The 20,473-nt window shown below is 37.2% G+C and overlaps 1 pseudogene; it reads right to left on the bottom strand.

Annotated features, from left to right (window-relative positions):
* Positions 1-428: 428 nt before the first annotated feature.
* LOC120191756 lies at positions 429-19,357 on the bottom strand (annotated as a pseudogene).
* Between the last annotated feature and the right edge of the window lie 1,116 nt (positions 19,358-20,473).

Raw genomic sequence — 20,473 nt, 5'->3', positions numbered from 1 at the left:
AATGGCATGTAAAATATGATGTTAAATTATGTATTAAAATATGATCATTTATAATTAATTTCTTCGTTCCACAAAAACAAATGTATTAAAATTATGATATTAAATTCAAATTATTTTAATTTTACGATATCAAAATAAATATATATTTGGTTTAGTTTTTTATTTTATTTTAATAAAAAAATGTTAAATTGGATTATATTCGGGTAGGCTAAAAAGTTACTTTTATCATCCCTAATCTTATTATGATTCACTAATAATGTATGAACTCGTACGGCTTGTTATGATTCACCAAGCCATATAGATTAATAAATAGGATCATGTTCATTTGGCTAGAACATTTTGATTACATTTTATACTATAATACTAACAGCTTAAATCAAGCGAGATCCGTAACAAAGCCAAAAAAAAGAAGCCAGCCCTTTCTTTCTTCATTCTTCCTTCCCCTTCTCACTGCTTTCTGTTGAAGAAAGAGAAAATGGACCGACAAAGTAACGTGGACCGATCGAGCCGAGTCTTTTCGTCTTCCTTACCTGCATTACAAGAAATTGTCACAGACGAAAGTTCGACCCAAGGTATAGTGAAACTCGCCGAGAATCAATAACTGAAGCAAAAAACTGCAAATCATACACTTCGATGGTCGATGAAAGTGGCCAAAAAGGGATCGACCTCGAAGGATTCTTTCAAAGTGTTGCAGCTGTAAAATGAAGCACGGATTCGGAGACACTTGAGGCCGTCTATGCTTTACGTGTTCCAAAGCTTGAGAAAACCTCATGCCAGCTTTTTCATCAGATAAGCAATCGCCACTGTAGCACTGCACACATTGAGAAACAAAAGATTTGAACATGATCTACTTAGTTAAAAAAATGTGTGTAGATGCTCGGTTTTGTCCGGGCCAGATCGGAGCAGACCCAAAGCTGAGCAATTGAAGGCCTAACTCAAGTCCACGTGAATACTCCCTAGAAGACTAAAAGCAGTTATCGGGTCAATTTTTTAATTAATTAGGAAAACTGCATTAGTAAACTATTTTGTAAGTGAGGGGTTTATTAACCATCATCATTGCTAAAAGAGAACAACACAATCAACACAAAGGAGACGACCATATACAGAGAGGGAAACACCATTACGGTGGAACAGAGCAAAAAAACGAAAGAGGAGCCAGAGACCAAAAAAAACCAATGAAAAACCAAAAGGAGGAGACTAGGAACAGAAAACTTTATTATCTTTTGCAATTTCACAGTGTAAAAAGGATACGAAAAGGAACAGTGGTGTAATTTCACAATTCAAAAATAGAGAAGGCAATAGAGGTACATGTTTTTCGAGGAATTCTCTCTCAGTTCTTTATTTCCCAGTTCGTATTTTTTCATTTTTTTATATGCGATTGTTATTTAAAACTACAATTAGAGAGGGATTGGGACTTACTTAGACTGCTTGAACATAAATGGGGTCTTGTTGATTCTATTTGTTCTTTGTGTGGTTCCATTGTCAAGGAAAAAAGGCAAGATTTAGTTTAACAAAACTAAAATAAATAGAAAGGGAAGGGAGGTCTTACGGGTCATTAGGACCATTGTTTAAGCGTTGAGAGGAAGATGAGATAACCACCGAGGCCCGATGGTTGGTTGTCGGCTTCATAGGGCTTGATCTAGAAGCTTTGGCCGAGAGATGGAGAGGGTTGCTGAGAGTAGTGTTGTGTATGTCCAAGAGAGGTGGAGAACCGTATTTTTGAAGGTGAAGCTCTTCTTCGGAGGATGAACAGGTATGGACTTTTGGATGAGAGCCAAAACAAGCTTGATTACATCTTGGCTTTGACTATTGAGAATTTCCTTGAGCGCCGCTTGCAAACACTAGTGTTCAAGTCTGGGATGGCCAAGTCGATTCACCATGCTCGTGTGTTGATTAGGCAAAGGCATATTAGGGTCGTCTTTAGGTTAGATTTTATTTTAGAATTAGTTAAAACGCCGTCGTTTCAACTGATACTTTCCTAGTTTCTATTTTTGACCCGGTATTCTGCGCGCATTCCATTTCGGTCCCCAAAATCAAGCATTTTCGAGCTTTATTATTATTTTAATATTGTCTCTTAGTTTTAATCGAATTTATTTTAGTCCTTGAATCGTTGTTTTCATAATTTTGATTTTGTCTCCATATTTTACCAGAATTTAATTTCATCCTCACTGGTAATGTGTTTAATTTCTGCTTGTTTATGCTTTTGACTTGTACTTTTACGCATGTTATATTTTAGTCCTATAGTAAAATATATATATTTTTTAATTTAGGTATCATTTTGCATGCTTAGTTTAATTGTATTTTATTCTAGTCCTTCATGGTAATTTTGAATATGAAATTGAGTTACTAATAGTATGTTTTATTGTATATATTGTTTTATTCTAATGTATGCCAATGTCGTTGTATGCATGTATATACCATATCACCATACTTTATTTTAAACCTAGGTGTTCATTTGAATATAGGATATTATTTAATTAGTTTTTACATGACATTATTTTGCATAATATGCATGATAGCCTCACTTGCATAACTCGACATATTCATAATTGGATTAAGGGTAATATATTTTTAATTTAAAATTGTTTTAAGTGGGCAATCATAACTGATTTGAGGTCCGCTTTTAATGATTTTAAAATAAAAGAGTATCCCGAAAGTGAAACCAAAAAATTGATTCGTCACCTAAAATTTGGGAACGAGAGAAAAAGAAATGTTCGTTTATTTAAATATATCGAGAAAAGGTTGTTATATCTTTAATATCTGGTCTCGATATTTGTAAATAATCGAACATTCTTTATCTTTCTAAAATGATTTGGTAATTTTAATTTAATTTGTTTGAGTGTTTTTGAATGTTTTAAATTTACATTTTTATTTTATGGGATCAAAAATCAAAATAAATTTGAATTTGTAAAGTTCATTGCAAAGACGTTAATTAATCGACTAGGTACCGATTTAGGGCGTTGTGGGGGTGCTAATCCTTCCCCACACGTAACCGACTCCTGAACTCGGATTTTGGTAACGCAGACCTCAATTTGTTGTTTTAATTAAAATTACTTTTTATTTAAAATGACAGCATTTTTGGGTGCCCAATCACACCCTAATCAAATATTGATGGCGACTCTTCGAACCGTATTTTTCGATCGTAAAGGAAATTCAAAAATTTTTGAAACGAGAGGTCTTTTAAATCGTATATGTTTTTAAAATAAAAAGAGACAATTAAGAATTAATGTGGTTTTCAAAATCTCGCCTTTTTTCACCTTTTGAGGGAAAAATCGTTTCGACAGCTTGGCGACTCTGCTGGGGACTTTTTTTTTAGAGAGTCAGGCCGATAGTCGATTAATTAATTGTCTTTGCAATTGAAAATTACAAATTCGTTTTAATTTGATTTTTGATCCCTTGTTTGGTTTTTAATAAGTTTTGTTTGTATTTTGATTTTTTTTAATTTAATTTAATTTAATTCGATTAACAATTAAATAGTTGTACTAATTTGTTTGCTAATGATTTCAGATTAATTGTGTGAATTTAGGAAATTTTGAGTGTTTTTATTGTGTTTTTTCGTTTTTCCTCACACACTGCACAATTGCATTTTCATGACATGAGCTAAAACCCCGCTCCGTCCTAATTAAGTAGGAGTGAGAGACTATGCCCTCGTGTGGTTTTCACCTCCGCATGGGATAGTGGATCGCTCCTGGAGCTCACGCCTTATGGTCCTCGTGATGGTAATCACCTCCGCATGGACATAAGGAGGTGTGTTCCCTCGAAATTGAACTCGATCCCCTAAAGCCTGTGATGGGCCAGGATTGAGGGTTCGACAGCCCAAGGGGGCACCGTCAAGGACAATTCGAGAACCTATTACTTTAGATCCTAACCCGGCATATAGTGAACGTAGAGCCCGAACTTAGGTTGAGCCAAACCCGAACCTTAAGAATCCCGTGAGGAGGGTACAGAAGGAAAAGCTTTTTGAGTCATTTATTTTCATTTTTTCGAATAAATGCATGTGAACTAGATATCATGCGGTTAGGTTTATTTTTCGAACAAGCATGCGAATTAGATATCATGCGGTTAGGATTTCTTTTTGTGAATAACGAGGCATGGGGGTAGATATCATGTTGGGTAGGATCTGATAAAGCATGATTGGGTAGCCAGAATGTGTGGGTAGGATTCTTGAATAAATTATTATCCCGACTTAATTGCTTTATGTTTACTAACCGATCTTTTGTTATCTTTGCCTTGTTTCTTTTCTGTTTTGCATTGCACGATCCATTACATGGTGTTGATTTGGGATCGATGTCCATATAGAAGGCCAATAATATGGAACGAACGGTTCAGAAAGAGGTTGAAGACAATGTAGATGTTTTGAGGTGGTCGGAACAGTCCTAACTGACCAATGGGGATAGCGTGATGCCTACGTGTCAGAGTTATTTGGTTATACTCACATCAACGTGCGTCAGAATGATCTAAATGAGCTAAAGGAGATATGGGGAAGATGGACAATAGCCGATAAGGAGATGTTTTATCAGTTGTACGATGATATTCCTTATCTTCTGGATGTTTCTATTGACCGAAATCTGTTTAGAGCATTGACACAGTTTTGGAATTCGGCTTACAGCTGTTTCACATTTGGTAGAGTGGATCTGACACCAACAATAGAGGAGTATCAAGCTTTGGTCCGTTTTTCGAGGTCCCAGATAGATGGAATATATACCAAGCTGCCAGTCACTCCTTCGTTTAAGAAGAAATTACTATTGATGACCGGAATGAGTGAAGATTGGGTAGTCAGAAACATTAAGAAGAAGGGAGACAGTGAGTGCATCTCTTGGGCTGCTTTGAAAGAAGTAATTGATCATCACCCTGATAAGAGAAAGAAGCTTGACTTATTTGCTTTAGGGATTTATGGGCTCGTTATTTTTCCAAATGTGCTAGGATATGTAGACGTATCAGTCGTTGACCTGTTTGAAAGATTAGACAAGCACGTGGATCCTGTTCCATCTATTCTAGTTGAGACATTCCGGTCTTTGAGTTCTTGTAGGTGCGAGGGAGAAGGACGCTTTATAGGATGTGCGCCTTTGCTGCTAGTGTGGATTCTGAGTCATTTCAAACATGTTGAAAGAGCACCAGGACGAGTGTTTCTAGAGGGGTTTTCGCCTTTGAAAGATTTTCTTTCTAAAGAATGGCCTGGGGGCTTCACCGAAGAAAAATGGATGGTCATCTTCAAGGATATCAGAGATGGAGATATTTTGTGGCGAGCTTCGTGGAATACCTCTTCGGATATACTTTACCGATGTGGAGAGCGAGATTGGGTTCCTTTGCCAGGTATATGGGGTTCTGTTGGGTATGCACCGCTACTAGTTTCCAGACAGTATGGATCGAGGTAGTTCATTCCAACCACATGGGACTTGGTAGGGTCGGATTTTGCATTCAAAGGAGATCAGTATAAGGGTAAAGTTAAAGGGGTTGCTAAGGCCTGAAAGTAAACTCGTCGCGTGAATTTGTTCACCTATGATCTCGAGTTATCTCAAGAGTACGAGCAGTAGAGAAGCGGTCGAGTAAACGACAACATCCCGATAGTGAATCCTGAAAATATTTAGCCGGTGGAGGAACAGTTGAGAGTGGTGCCATCTCCATTAGAGTTAGCCAAGCGCGATTTCGAAGCAGAACGAAGACAATGGAGAATGACTTTGCAGAAACTGGAAGATGAAGTGTATCAAAAGGGATTGGAGATCGACATTCATAAGAGTAGAGCAGATCGAATTGAAAAAGTGGAGAAGCAACTTCGGCTAGACTTTGACGATCTTCGGTCAACTTATCAGCGAATGGTAAAAGCTCAGGCAGGTTCTAGCTCAAGTAAGTCTGTCGAATTAAGGCAAGAGGTGACGAGCCTCAAAAGAGTAGCCGAAGAGAGTCAAGAAGAGCTCAAGCAAAGTAGGCACCAAGTGAAGATTTTATCGAAAGAAAAGGATTCTTTAGAGCGGCGGCTACAAAAGAGTCAAGCTCAGAATGAGAAGTTGAAGGAGAAAATTTCAAGTTTAGAGACTACATTACAACAATACCGAAACAGGGAATGTAGCTCAAGCCGTGGGGAAGTTGAGAGTTTGAAAAAACAAGTGAGTAAGCTTGAAGACATGGTTCAAGATTTTCAGAGGCAAGCAAGTGAGTTATCGATAGTTCCTTATGAGGGGGATATACAATGGCGTTTTTGATGAGAGCGAGCTCAGGCGAGAGTTAAGCAAAGAGAAGATCTTATTGCTTGTTACCTAGGACACGCGTAGAGAATAACTCAATATTTGGTCATTTTATTCGAGGAAGCTGCTGATGTGACTGAAGAACTGGATCCCGAGGCTGAAGAAAACCAGAAGATCGTGGAGTTGTTAGCACATGTACAACAAATAGGAGAGATGGTGTAGATTTATTTGTGATGTGTTTCAACTTTGTAATTGAACGTCGTTCTAATATAAAGAGTTGTTCTAAGGAGTCGTTCCAGGATCAACACCCTGTATTTTGCATATGCATTTTTAATACATTTAAATTTTTGCATCGCATTTTATTAATTCATAATCATATATTTCATATTCATTAATAAATATCAGCGATAACAAAATGACTCTGTGACAGAGTAATACTGGAAAATCCCAAGCATATCTACAGAACCAGGAAGAAAGTTATGGAGGACAAACTTGCCCAAATTGAGAAGACTCAGTTGGAGTTACAAGATAATATCAAGAAAATGCAAGAAGATATGATGAATGCCCAAAAGGAGATGTTTGCCAAGTTTGCGAGTATATTGGAAGGAAGAAATCCAGAACATGGGAAAAGCCTTATGCCAGAAGGTGTAACTGAGGACCCACTTCATCATCCAGGGTTAACCCCAGAACAATCTCAGAACGTTCAAGTGACCCCTGTTCATGTCGGGAAGGTACACATTAATCCAGTCGGTGCTTCTGTTAACGTACAGCTTGGATATAGTTCGTATCAGGAAGAACATCAATATCATCAAGTCCCGGACCTTGATGAAGAAGCCAAGAAAAACCAAAACGATCCACTGGAAGAGAAATGGAAACAGCTAGAAAGAGAAGTCAGAGCCATGAAGGAAGATACTAGTGTCTATGGATTCGACGCAAAGGAATTAAGTTTAGTTCCGGATTTGGTTTTACCTCCAAAGTTCAAAGTTCCTGACTTTGAGAAGTTTGATGGTACTAGGTGTCCCTCTGCGCATATCACAATGTTTTGTAGGAAGATGACCGGATACATAGGGGACGATCAATTGTTGATACACTGCTTTCAGGAAAGCTTAGCTGGTTCGATAATCCGGTGGTATAACCAGCTGAGTAGAGCTAATATTAAATCATGGAAAGACTTGGCTAAGTTCTTTCTTGAGCAATACAAACATGTAAAAGATGTTAGGCCCAACAGGATGATGTTGCAAGGAATGGAAAAGAAGTCTAACGAGAGTTTTAGACAATATGCTCAAAGATGGTGAGATGTAGCAGTGCAAGTCCACCCGCCATTGGAAGAGGAGGAAACAAATATGCTTTTTGTCAACACCTTAAAGGCTCCTTTTTTCTCGCATCTTATCGGTAATCCTTATCGAAGTTTTGTTGATGTAGTTACGGCGGGAGAAATGATTGAAATGGCTGTTAAGAGTGGGAAGCTCGAGGGAGGAGAGTCTAATAAGAGGCCACCAACGAGGAAAAAGGAAAACGAAGTCAGTAATGTGAGGCAGTATGATTCTAATAACATCACTGTTTCCCGTTCTCAAGGAGTAGGGTCATCAACACAAAATGACAATAGACAAGGAGCAAGGGACCAGAGGAGAGAGAGGCCTCAATTTGATCCAATTCCGATGACTTATAAGGAATTGTTTCAGATTTTGTATGATCGACATGTGGTTTCTCCGTATCACGTGACACCAATGCAACCTCCTTTTCCCAAATGGTATGATGCTAGTGCTCAGTGTGAGTACCATGCAGGGAACCCTGGGCATTCCATTGAGAATTGTACTGCTTTTAAGAAAGTTGTCCAAGCTTTGAGAACGAGGAATGTCATCAACTTTGGTGACAGTGAGCAGCCAAATATAGCTCAGAATCCGTTGCCAAGCCATGCAGGGGCAGGAGTTAACGCGATTACTGAAGAGAAAGGAAATAGAATTGTAAGGAATGTTAGTGAAGTGGTATCACCCATGAGCTGGGTGTGGTGCCAGATGGTCAAGGTAGGATTGTTGAAGCCCAGTTTGATGGGTGAACAGTTTAATAGTGGAGAGGTATGTCAGTATCATAACAGTGAACGACACAGTATTCAGCAATGTCCTGACTTCCTATATTTGGTACAAGACATGATGGACAGTAAAGAAATTGAGTTCTTTAGAGAGATTGCTGAAGAAGAGGAAGCGGAAGTTTGCGCTTCAGAAGGATCGTCTAAAGGGGTGTACAATGCCAGTTGTCCCCTAATTATTACTCCCAATAATCGAGTTGCTGAGAAGGTAGCCCCGAAAGTGGTTATTACACCTCTATCTCCTTTCCCATATCGGGATAATAAACAAGTGCGTTGGAGATATGATTGCCAGATGGGAGATGTAACAAAAGAGAATGAGGAAGTAGATGAGGTGGGACGCTTTACTAGAAGCGGTAGGTGTTATTCTCTTAATCCACATGAGAAGAAGGTTGCAGTTTATAAGGGGAAAAAGATTGATGTACAGATAGAAGAAGATAAGCCTGTTATCAATGAACCAGTAACCGAGAGTGAAGCGATAGAATTTTTGAAGTTTCTAAAACACAGTGAATACAATGTTGTTGAACAGTTACACAAGTTGCCTGCCCATATTTCTGTTTTATTATTACTTTTGAGTTCAGAGGCCCATAGGAATGCTCTGTTAAAGGTTTTGAACCAGACTTTTGTTCTGAAAGAGTTGCCCATTGAAAAGTTAGATCGGTTAGTTTCCAATGTACAAGCTGCTAATTTTTTTATCTTTTTCTGAGGATGAAATCTCTTCTGGGATGACTGGTAGTCAGAAGGCTTTGCACATTACAATTAAATGTAAAGGGCATGTGTTGTCCCGGGTCTTGGTTGATATTGGTTCAGCTTTGAATGTGATGCCCTTTGTGACTCTAAAGAAGCTTTTATTAGATAGTACACTTATGAGAACCTGTCAAAGTGTGGTTCGAGCTTTCGATGGGACTAAAAGAGAATTGTTGGGCAAGATTGATGTTCCTCTGAATATTGGTCCATCAACTTATGAAGTGGAATTTCTCGTAATGGACATTATGCCTACGTACAATTGTTTTTTGGGAAGGCCTTGGATTCATCAGGCCGGTGCAGTTCCGTCCACATTGCACCAGAGACTGAAATTTGTGATTGATGGAAGGTTGGTATGTATTCATGCTGAAGAGGACATTATTGCTTCTGTTTCTACTACTGCTCCGTACATTGAAGTGGATGAGCAAGCGGTCGAGAGTTCTTTCAGATCGTTGGAGTTTGTCAATGCTATATTTGTGGCTGAAGGCAGGAAGATACCGAAGCCTAGATTGTCAGACTGTACCAAGATGGGGCTCAAATTGACTCTTGGAAGAGGAGTGAAAGTTGGAAAGGGGTTAGGTCGATAGTTGCAAGGACCGGTGAATCTAATATGCCCTGTTACTAAAAGAGATCGATTTGGTTTGGGGTATCAGCCAACTTCGAGGGATAAGTTGAGGGGAATTAAGAAAGGGTCAGGAAATGAGAAAGGCCAGATTGGCTGGTGAAGACCTTAGCTGGGAACCCATGATCTTCCTGCCGTTGAGCAGCATTTTCATATCTGGGGGACATATGTTTCAAGGAAATTCAATGAACACTGAGGTGATGGTTGAGGATGCCTTGGGAGATTTAGGCATTAACGTTATAACTGATGATGAATTTGAGGAAATGAGAGTTATGGGCATTTATCCTGCACCGCCGGGCTTCGTGTTGGACAATTGGACCGCGGAAGAACTGCCTGTAGTTTACAAATATTTTACAGAGTAATGCACTGGAACTTTCTCCCTGTTGTTCATACCCTGGGGCAATAGGTGATTTTATGTAAAGGGTTAAGCTGTTTGTTTTTTTCTTACTTTCAATAAAAAAATGCATTATGTTAGTTCCAAATGGCAAACATTCTCCCATGCATTTCATTCATTCATTTTTTGTTGTATATATGTATGTATTTATTTCTTTCTATTTATTTATATGGGAAAAGATCCTCCCATATGTATATATATATATATATATATATATATCTTCTCTTTCATTATTTTTTCAGGAGCTCAGATATCAATAATATGAATGCCAATGACTCTGACCCGGAGATTGATTTCGAGAAGCCTATATGTCAAGGGGAAATCGAGGATTGTGATGATGATGAGAGATGTGAACTATCTTCTAAATTGCTGAAAATGGTGGAGAATGAAGATAAGCAGATTCTACCTCATAAAGAGCCTACTGAGATTTTGAATTTGGGGACAGATGAGGATAAGAGAGAAGTAAAGATTGGTACCACTCTGTCAGTTGGAGGTCGACATGATTTGATAGAATTGCTTCAAGAATACAAGGATGTGTTTGCTTGGTCATATGAAGATATGCCGGGTTTAGATACAGAATTGGTTGTTCACAAACTGCCAATAAAGCCTGAATGTAAACCGGTACAACAAAAACTGAGAAGAATGAGACCCAAGATGCTGCTCAAGATTAAAGAGGAAGTGAAAAAACAATTTGATGCCGGGTTTCTTAAAGTGGCTAAATATCCTGAGTGGGTGGCGAATATTGTCCCAGTAGCGAAGAAGGATGGGAAAGTTCGAATGTGTGTTGACTACAGGGATCTCAACCGAGCTAGTCCAAAAGATAATTTTCCCTTGCCACATATAGACACTCTAGTGGATAATACTGCTGGAAATTCTTTGTTCTCTTTTATGGATGGTTTCTCTGGCTACAATCAAATTAAGATGAACCTTGAAGATATGGAAAAAACGACGTTCGTTACCATGTGGGGAACGTTTTGTTATAAAGTAATGCCGTTTGGATTGAAGAACGCCGGGGCAACGTATCAAAGGGCCATTGTGACGTTATTTCACGACATGATGCATAAAGAGATATAAGTTTATGTCGATGATATGATTGTCAAAGCCAAGACAGAGGAAGAACATATTGGGAATTCGAGAAAACTCTTTAACAGACTAAGAAGATGCCAGTTAAAACTCAACCCAAATAAATGTACTTTTGGGGTAACATCTGGGAAGTTATTGGGATTCGTAGTAAGATAAAAAGGAATTGAAATAGACCCAGATAAAGTAAAGTCTATTCAAGACTTGTCAGCCCTACGAACACAAAAAGAAGTCAGAGGATTTTTGGGGATATTGAATTACATAGCTCGGTTTATTTCGCAGTTGACTGAAAAGTGTGATCCCATATTCGCCTTCTTCGCAAGAATAACTCAGGGGAATGGAGTGAGGATTGTCAAAGAGCTTTTGAAGCAGTGAAAAGATATTTTTCGAGTACTCCAATCTTGACGCCACCAATCCCAGGCAAACTATTGATTTTGTATTTGTCAGTTTATGAAAATTCAATGGGGTGTGTGTTGGGGCAACGTGACCAAACTGAGAAGAAAGAAAGGGTTATCTATTATCTCAGCAAGAAGTTCACTGAATGTGAGACTAGATACTCATCCATTGAAAAGTTGTGCTGCGCTTTGGTATGGGCTACCCGAAGGCTTAGACAATATATGTTGTATCATACTACTTAGCTTATATCCAAGCTTGATCCCTTGAAATATCTAATGGGTGTGCCTGCATTATCTGGAAGATTAGCTCGGTGGCAGATCCTATTGTCCAAATTTGACATCCTGTATGTAAACCAGACGGCAATTAAAGGAATTGCTATAGCAGAATTCATTGCAAGCAGGGCTTCGGAAGAATATGAGTCGTTGAGCTTTGATTTCCCAGATGAGGATTTAATGGCTATTTCGGTGGAAGAAACAGTTATGTCCACTAGTAAATATTGGAAGTTGAACTTCGATGGTGCTTCAAATGCCATGGGACATGGAATCGGGGCAATTTTGGTCTCACCAGAGGGAGAGCATTATCCTTTCACCAGTCGGCTTAATTTTGATTGTACAAACAATATGGCTGAGTATGAAGCTTGTGTTCTGGGTCTTAGAGCTGCTTTTGAACACAAAGTAAAAATGCTTAAGGTGTATGGGGATTCAGCTTTGGTAATTTACCAACTCAGAGGAGAATGGGAGACAAAAGATCCCAAGCTTGTAGAATATCGTAAGTTGGTTATGGAACTTGTTGAAGAATTTGAAGAAGTAACTTTCAATTACCTCCCCAGAGAAGAGAATCAAATGGCAGATGCCTTAGCCACACTGGCAGCGGCATTTAAGATGAGCGAGCATTCAAATATGATGCCCATTGAAATGAAGGCTTATGAGTATCCAGCCCATTATTTTAATATTGAAGAGGAAGAAGATGGAAACCCCTGGTATTATGATATCTTGCAATATATAAGGTATCAGAGTTATCCAGAACAGGCCACTGAGAATGATAAGAGAACCATTAGAAGAATGGTATCAGCGTATGTGCTTGATGGTGAGACTCTATACAAGAAAAGTCTGGATCAGGTCTTGTTAAGGTGTGTGGACGCGAAAGAAGCCAAATTGATTCTTGAAGAAGTGCATGAGGGAATATGTGGTACCCATGCTAATGGGCATGCTATGACTAGGCAGATTATGAGACTTGGGTATTATTGGTCAACTATGGAAACAAACTGTATTAATTATGCCCGAAAATGTCACAAATGTCAGATTTATGGAGATAAGATACATACTCCTCCTCATCCATTGCATGTAATGACATCGTCGTGGCTATTCTCACTGTGGGGCATGGATGTTATTGGACAAATTTCGCCCAAAGCATTTTGGTAGCCATAGATTACTTCACCAAGTGGGTAGAAGCAGCTTCTTACGCAAATGTTACCCAGTCTACAATATGCAAATTCTTAAAGAATGAGATCATTTGTAGATATGGTTTACCAGAGAGGATTATCTCCGATAATGCGTTGAATTTAAATAATAAGATGATGGACTCGGTCTGTAAACAGTTCAAAATAAAACATCATAATTCCACCACTTATCGCCCAAAGATGAATGGGGCAGTAGAGGCGGCCAATAAAAACATCAAAAGGCTCATAGAGAAAATGACTGAGACCTATAAGGATTGGCATGAGAAGTTGCCCTTTGCTCTGTTTGCTTATCGAACTTCAGTACGGACTTCAACTGGGGCAAACTCCGTTTTCTTTGGTTTATGGGATGGAAGTTGTCTTACCTATTGAGGTGGAAATTCCCTCACTTCGGATTTTGTCATAGGTAAAGCTCGATGAGGCAGAATGGGTCCAGGCTAGGTACGACCAATTGAATTTAATTGAAGAAAATAGATTGAAAGCTATTTGTCATGGTCAGATGTACCAAAAACGTATGATACGGGCACATGACAAGAAAATACGCCTTCGAGAATTCCTTGAGGGAGATTTGGTGCTTAAAAGGATTTTGCCTGTTCAGAATGATTTCCGAGGAAAATGGATGCCCAACTGGGAAGGACCTTATGTTGTCAAGAAAGCCTTTTCTGGGGGAGCTCTAGTCTTAACTGAAATGGATGGATCAGAATTACCCTATCCAGTGAATTCTGACGCTGTTAAAAGATATTTCGCTTGAAGAAGAAATGAAAAATGAGAAAAAAATAATAAAAATGGTGAAAGAAAAAAGAAAAAAGAAGAAAAATGAAAAGAGAAAATAAAAAATAAAAAATAAAAAATGAAAAATGAAAAAGAAGAAAAAAGAAAAAGAAATAAAAGAAGGGTTCAAGATGAAAATCCGCAAAGAACGTCTTGAAACCAAATGAGGTCTCAAGTTGAAAACCCGCAAAGGGCGACTTGAGTTGAGTTTGAAATTCAGAATTCGTGCATGGTGGAGGTTCTGAATCAATTTTGGAAGTGGAAAGAACTCCTGATATGGATAATAACAATGACAGTTGGTGATCAGGGATGAGACCAAAGATTAATGAGTCTCGATTGAAATAACCGAGAGAAATTGAATGCACATGTGATTCAATACTGGTTTAGGGCATCCAATGATAGAGATTTGGGAGTTTAGAAGTAGCTTCATACTCTTAAGCATCACAATTTTGGAGATCTTTTTGACAGAAGCTACACTCGAGACATTCTAACGGCGTGCCAGTTCAAAAGCATTTGCATTATTGATATTTGAAGACGCCTACTCTTTTGTTCTTTTGCTTTTCTCAGTTAAAAGTTTGCCATGTAGTTACCTAAAAGATTCTCTGCATATATAAATAAAAGGGATGTATTTTCTTGTTAATTTCCCTTTTGCAAGCATCTTATTTTGAAAAGTTAAAACATATAGCTTAACTTGAAGTACATGAGATCATTTTGTATTATTGTGCAAAAGGTTTTGGAAAATGCAGGTATTCTAAAGCTGGCGATGGTTTATACATGTAAGCTTGTGTGGCTACGGGAAACTAAAACCTTGGAGTTCATAGAAAATCTTAGCCATTAAAAGATGACCTAAAGAGATTGTCATTGATCAAGAAGTTGGTCATGGGCACTGGCGGGTTTTAAGAAAGGAAAGAGTCAAGGTTATGTTAAGCTGAGAGATACGGAATTGAGATTGTTAACTGGGGTGAATTGGTCAAATATTTTATATGCCCAAGATGAAACCGAGTTCCATCAAGATCAAAGGAGATGGTGTTCTTTCGAAGAAGAAAATGCATTAAATTGCATAATTGCATACATTTTAGGCATGAATAGGATCATGGCATTCATAATTGCATGATGGCTTAAATATTTACAGGTTTCATATGGATAGTTGAAGATTGAAGATATTGAAGCATCGAGATGAACATAACTGGTTTTGAGATTTTGAAAAGAATGATGTTTATACGAAAACTGAGCACCAAAGCGGATTCACGTATCCAATGGTTTTCAGACAAGTTTTCGCGATGGAGATGGATTTTCAGAAATTTTATCAAATTCTAAATTTTTGAGTATAATATTTTCAAACATACATTAATGATTGGTAATGTTTGATTTTCAGGTTGGACCTTTGAAACAATTCAAACTTAAGCCTTCACGGAAGAGTAGTGAAGCCAATCATCTATAAGCATTCACGGAAGAGTAGTGAAGTAAACTCGTTTATTAAAGATTGAGTCATATACTCTCTGAAGGAATAGGGAGAGGACAAGTTCGTTGAAGATTGTTCGAGTTCTATACTCTCTGAAGGAATAGAGAGCGGACCCGTTTCATGAAGATTGTTCGAGTTCTATACTCTCTGAAGGAATAGAGAGCGGACACGTTTGTTGAAGATTGTTCGAGTTCTATACTCTCTGAAGGAATAGAGAGCGGACCCGTTTTATGAAGATTGCTCGAGTTCTATACTCTCTGAAGGAATAGGGAGAGGACACGTTTGTTAAAGATTGAGTCCTATACTCTCTGAAAAAATAGGGAGCGGACCTGTTTATTGAAGATTTTCCGAGTTCTATACTCTCTGAAGGAATAGAGAGAGGACTCATTTTATTGAAGATTGTTCAAGTCTTATACTCTATGAATGAATAGAGAGCAGACACATTTTATGAAGATTTTTCGAGTCTTATACTTCCTGAAGGAATAGGGAGCAGGCTCGTCATTTGAAGATTTTTCAAGTCTCATTTATCCCGACGTAACAGTGAGTGGTTTAATTTTTTTGAAGTTCTCATGACCAGACAAATTCGATCATCTTTTGATCTTTGCCCTATTCTCGTTACACGACAATGAGCAAAGAGGGGCAGTTGTAGATGCTCGGTTTTGTCTGGGGCCAGATCGGAGCAGACCCAAAGCTGAGCAATTGAAGGCCCAACTCAAGTCCACGTGAATACTCCCTAGAAGACTAAAAAGAGTTATCGGGTCAGTTTTTTAATTAATTAGGAAAACTGCATTAGTAAACTGTTTTGTAAGTGGGGGGTTTATTAACCATCATCATTGCTAAAAGAGAGCAACACAATCAACACAAAGGAGACGACCATATACAGAGAGGGAAACACCATCACGGTAGTACAGAGCAAAAAAACGAAAGAGGAGCCAGAGACCAAAAAAAACAAACAAAAAACCAAAAGGAGGAGACTAGGAATAGAAAACTTTATTATCTTTTGCAATTTCACAGTGTAAAAAGGATACGAAAAGGAACAGTGGTGTAATTTCACAATTCAAAAATAGAGAAGGCAATAGAAGTACATGTTTTTCGAGGAATTCTCTCAGTTCTTTATTTCCCAGTTCGTATTTTTTCATTTTTTTGTATGCGATTGTTATTTAAAACTACAATTAAAGAGGGATTGGGACTTACTTAGACTGCTTGAACATAAATGGGGTCTTGTTGATTCTATTTGTTCTTTGTGTGGTTCTATTGTCAAGGAAAAAAGGCAAGATTTAGTTTAACAAAACTAAAATAAATAGGAAGGGAAGGGAGGTCTTACGGGTCATTGGGACCATTGTTTAAGCGTTGAGAGGAAGATGAGATAACCACCGAGGCCCGGTGGTTGGTTATCGGCTTCATAGGGCTTGATCTAGAAGCTTTGGCCGAGAGATGGAGAGGGTTGCTGAGAGTAGTGTTGTGTGTTTCCAAGAGAGGTGGAGAACCGTATTATTGAAGGTGAAGCTCTTCTTCGGAGGACGAACAGGTATGGACTTTTGGATGAGAGCCAAAACAAGCTTGATTACATCTTGGCTTTGACTATTGAGAATTTCCTTGAGCGCCGCTTGCAAACACTAGTGTTCAAGTCTGGGATGGCCAAGTCGATTCACCATGCTCGTGTGTTGATTAGGCAAAGGCATATTAGGGTCGTCTTTAGGTTAGATTTTATTTTAGAATTAGTTAAAACGTCGTCGTTTCAACTGATGCTTTCCTAGTTTCTATTTCAAACCCGGTATTCTGCGCGCATTCCATTTCGGTCCCCAAAATCAAGCATTTTCGAGCTTTATTATTATTTTAATATTGTCTCTTAGTTTTAATCGAATTTATTTTAGTCCTTGAATCGTTGTTTTCATAATTCTGATTTTGTCTCCATATTTTACCCTAATTTATTTCATCCTCACTGGTAATGTGTTTAGTTTCTGCTTGTTTATGCTTTTGACTTGTACTTTTACGCATGTTATATTTTAGTCCTAAAGTAAAATATATATTTTTTTTAATTTAGGTATCATTTTGCATGCTTAGTTTAATTGTATTTTATTCTAGTCCTTCATGGTAATTTTGAATATGAAATCGAGTTACTAATAGTATGTTTTATTGTATACATTGTCTTATTCTAATGTATGCCAATGTCGTTGTATGCATGTATATACCATATCACCATACTTTGTTTTAAACCTAGGTGTTCATTTGAATATAGGATATTATTTAATTAGTTTTTACATGACATTATTTTGCATAATATGCATGATAGCCTCACTTGCATAACTCGACATATTCATAATTGGATTAAGGGTAATATATTTTTAATTTAAAATTGTTTTAAGTGGGCAGTCATAACTTATTTAAGGTCCGCTTTTAATGATTTTAAAATAAAAGTGTATCCCGAAAGTGAAACAAAAAAATTGATTCGTCACCTAAAATTTGGGAACGAGAGAAAAAGAAATGTTCGTTTATTTAAATATATCGAGAAAAGGTTGTTATATCTTTAAGATCTGGTATCGATATTTGTAAATAATCGAACATTTTTTATCTTTCTAAAATGATTTGGTAATTTTAATTTAATTTGTTTGAGTGTTTTTGAATGTTTTAAATTTACATTTTTATTTTATGGGATCAAAAATCAAAATAAATTCGAATTTGTAAAGTTCATTGCAAAGACGTTAATTAATCGACTAGGTACCGATTTAGGGCGTTGTGGGGGTGCTAATCCTTCTCCACACGTAACCGACTCCCGAACTAGGATTTTAGTAACGCATACCTCAATTTGTTATTTTAATTAAAATTAATTTTTATTTAAAATGACAGCATTTTTTGATGCCCAATCACATCCTAATCAAATATTGGTGGCGACTCTTCGAACCGTATTTTTCGATCGTAAAGGAAATTCAAATTTTTTCGAAACGAGAGGTCTTTTAAATCGCATATGTTTTTAAAATAAAAAGAGACAATTAAGAATTAATGTGGTTTTTAAAATCTCACCTTTTTTCACCTTTTGAGGGAAAAATCGTTTCGACAACGTGATTATGAATTCTTCAGCTACAAGATACAAGTCCAAATAGCAGCAAAACTACTATATAATTTAAGAACTGCACAATCTATGAGCAGATGGCATAGTAGAAAAACGATTACCGAATACCACATCTACCGAAACATACTCCCAGCAAATTCCGATTTAGGGTCATTGTTACTAAAGGCACAATTGTATAAGAATATGATCATGATAAAGGGGAACATCACACCTTCTAGATATTCCCATAAAGCAGTGAACCAACACACCACCACCTAGTCTTTTAGCTTCGTCGATGAAACCGAAACATTCGTCGAAGTACCGCATTAGATTTGTATCTTCCCTGTCCGTGACTGCCTCAAAATTTCATCAAAAAGTAGCAGGAATGTGGTAAGTTGAGAACTTCCATTGCAGTGAACTTTGCAACTCTTCATATTTTAAATGCTATGAATCTAAATGCTCGAAAACAAGAATCTGTGATACCTTCGATAATCTTATAAACGAACTCGTTCGGATACGAAGGAACAGATAGGTTAGCCACGGTTAAGATATGTGTCACATTGGAACTTTTGAGTGCACTCTTGTTGTTTGCATCACCCAAGGAACCAAGGAAAACTCCCTTAAAAACATAGGTAAGCAATTAGTCCAGAAAAACAAACCAAATCATGATGATGCAAAGCAAGATCATCAAAATTGGTACCTCTTCAATTTGGCATAGAACATTGTTTCCATGAAAATATCTATGTACATCTACCCTGCAACTCTCCTGTATTTCTTTTTGGAGGGAGTAATGGCTCTGGTCCATTCCTTTTCCTCTTCAACAACAACAACACAGAGGGAAAGGAAACTATGTATTTACACCAAATTGTAGAAGCAATGAACTGTATCTGTTCGAGAGAAGTACCCAATAACTATGGAAACATAAAGCATTGCTTGAGCAAAGCTTTTTACCCTTTTCAATGAAATTGTGCAATGGGATTGAAGAGAGAGGAGCACTTACCAGCAGAGAAGCTATGAATCTATGTTGTGAAGAAGGTGAGAGGAGATTTTCTTGTTTTTAGTGGAGCTGGCAGTCAGTTCTTAATCAGTTCATGTATTGATCATTTGATTCATCACATGCCATGTACTTTGTTCAATGTGTTTCTTCTATTATTATTGTTATGGAGAATTATTTTATACACTGAGTTTAGAAAATCCAAAGGGTCGAGAGGGATAATTTAGGTTTAGGCCTTGAACTTTGCAGTCTAGTTCATTTTGGTATTTAAATATGGTCCAATGACCTTTGGGCCTTCAATTTTTTTAGAAAGAATCATTTTAGCCCTAATTGTTATTGCCCTTTTAGCCCTCAAATTTTTAATTTCTGATCAAATTTAACCAGCATATGAAGAAGAAAAAAATAACAACGAATTAAGCTGATATCATCTTCTTCTTCTTTTTTTGTTGCCCTCCCAATTCCCAAGGCTTCGTCCTGACTAATCCAGACCGACTCAGGTCGCACACATAGCTTTGGTAGATGAGTTTCTCAGCGGAGATTTTATGCATACACAATAACTCAAACTCAAGACCTGCTTAAGCGATATCAAGTTGTTTACCACTTGAACAAATCCCGACGGTTGATATAAGCTATTTTATTTTGTGTCAATATTCACGTCAATTAGTTATTTTGCGTTAGAAACTCAAAAAAATATTTTGAAGTAATAAAACTATTTAAAACGATAAAATGTATTTAAATTTTTAAAGAGTATAAAAAGGTTTAAAAAATTGGCCAAAAATAAAACAAAATAAATGTTTATATTATTTTTCTCATTAGTTGGTTTACTATAATAAAAATGAATATTTAAAGGCCAAAAGAAACAGAAAAAATCTACTAAAAGTTATAAACAACCATTTGCTGAAAAGTTTGAAGGCCAATAATATAATTATGCCTTTAAATAATTTTGTGGTTCACATTAGTCTTATAGTTCAATATTTTTTCACATTTTGATCCTTAAATTTTGATTTGTAATCCCTTTCATTTATGATTGTGCCATATTATCATCCAAAACTTGTAAGTATGAAAATCACTCCACAATAAAAGACACTTTTAAGGATAAATGAGGTTAATTATTTATTGCGTCTATGATAACAAAGATTCGAGATATAATTTAAAATATTAGAAACAAATCAAATATGAGATGTGCAACCATATTAGTTTCTCTGCGAGTAAAGACAACTCTGATTCCAGGGTGCAAAGC

The sequence above is a fragment of the Hibiscus syriacus genome, unplaced genomic scaffold (assembly GCF_006381635.1).
Source record: "Hibiscus syriacus cultivar Baekdansim isolate YM2019G1 unplaced genomic scaffold, ASM638163v2 tig00116971_pilon, whole genome shotgun sequence".
Classification (NCBI taxonomy): Eukaryota; Viridiplantae; Streptophyta; class Magnoliopsida; order Malvales; family Malvaceae; genus Hibiscus; species Hibiscus syriacus.
Note: the sequence above shows the minus strand (reverse complement) of the source record. Positions and strands in the feature narration are given on the sequence as shown.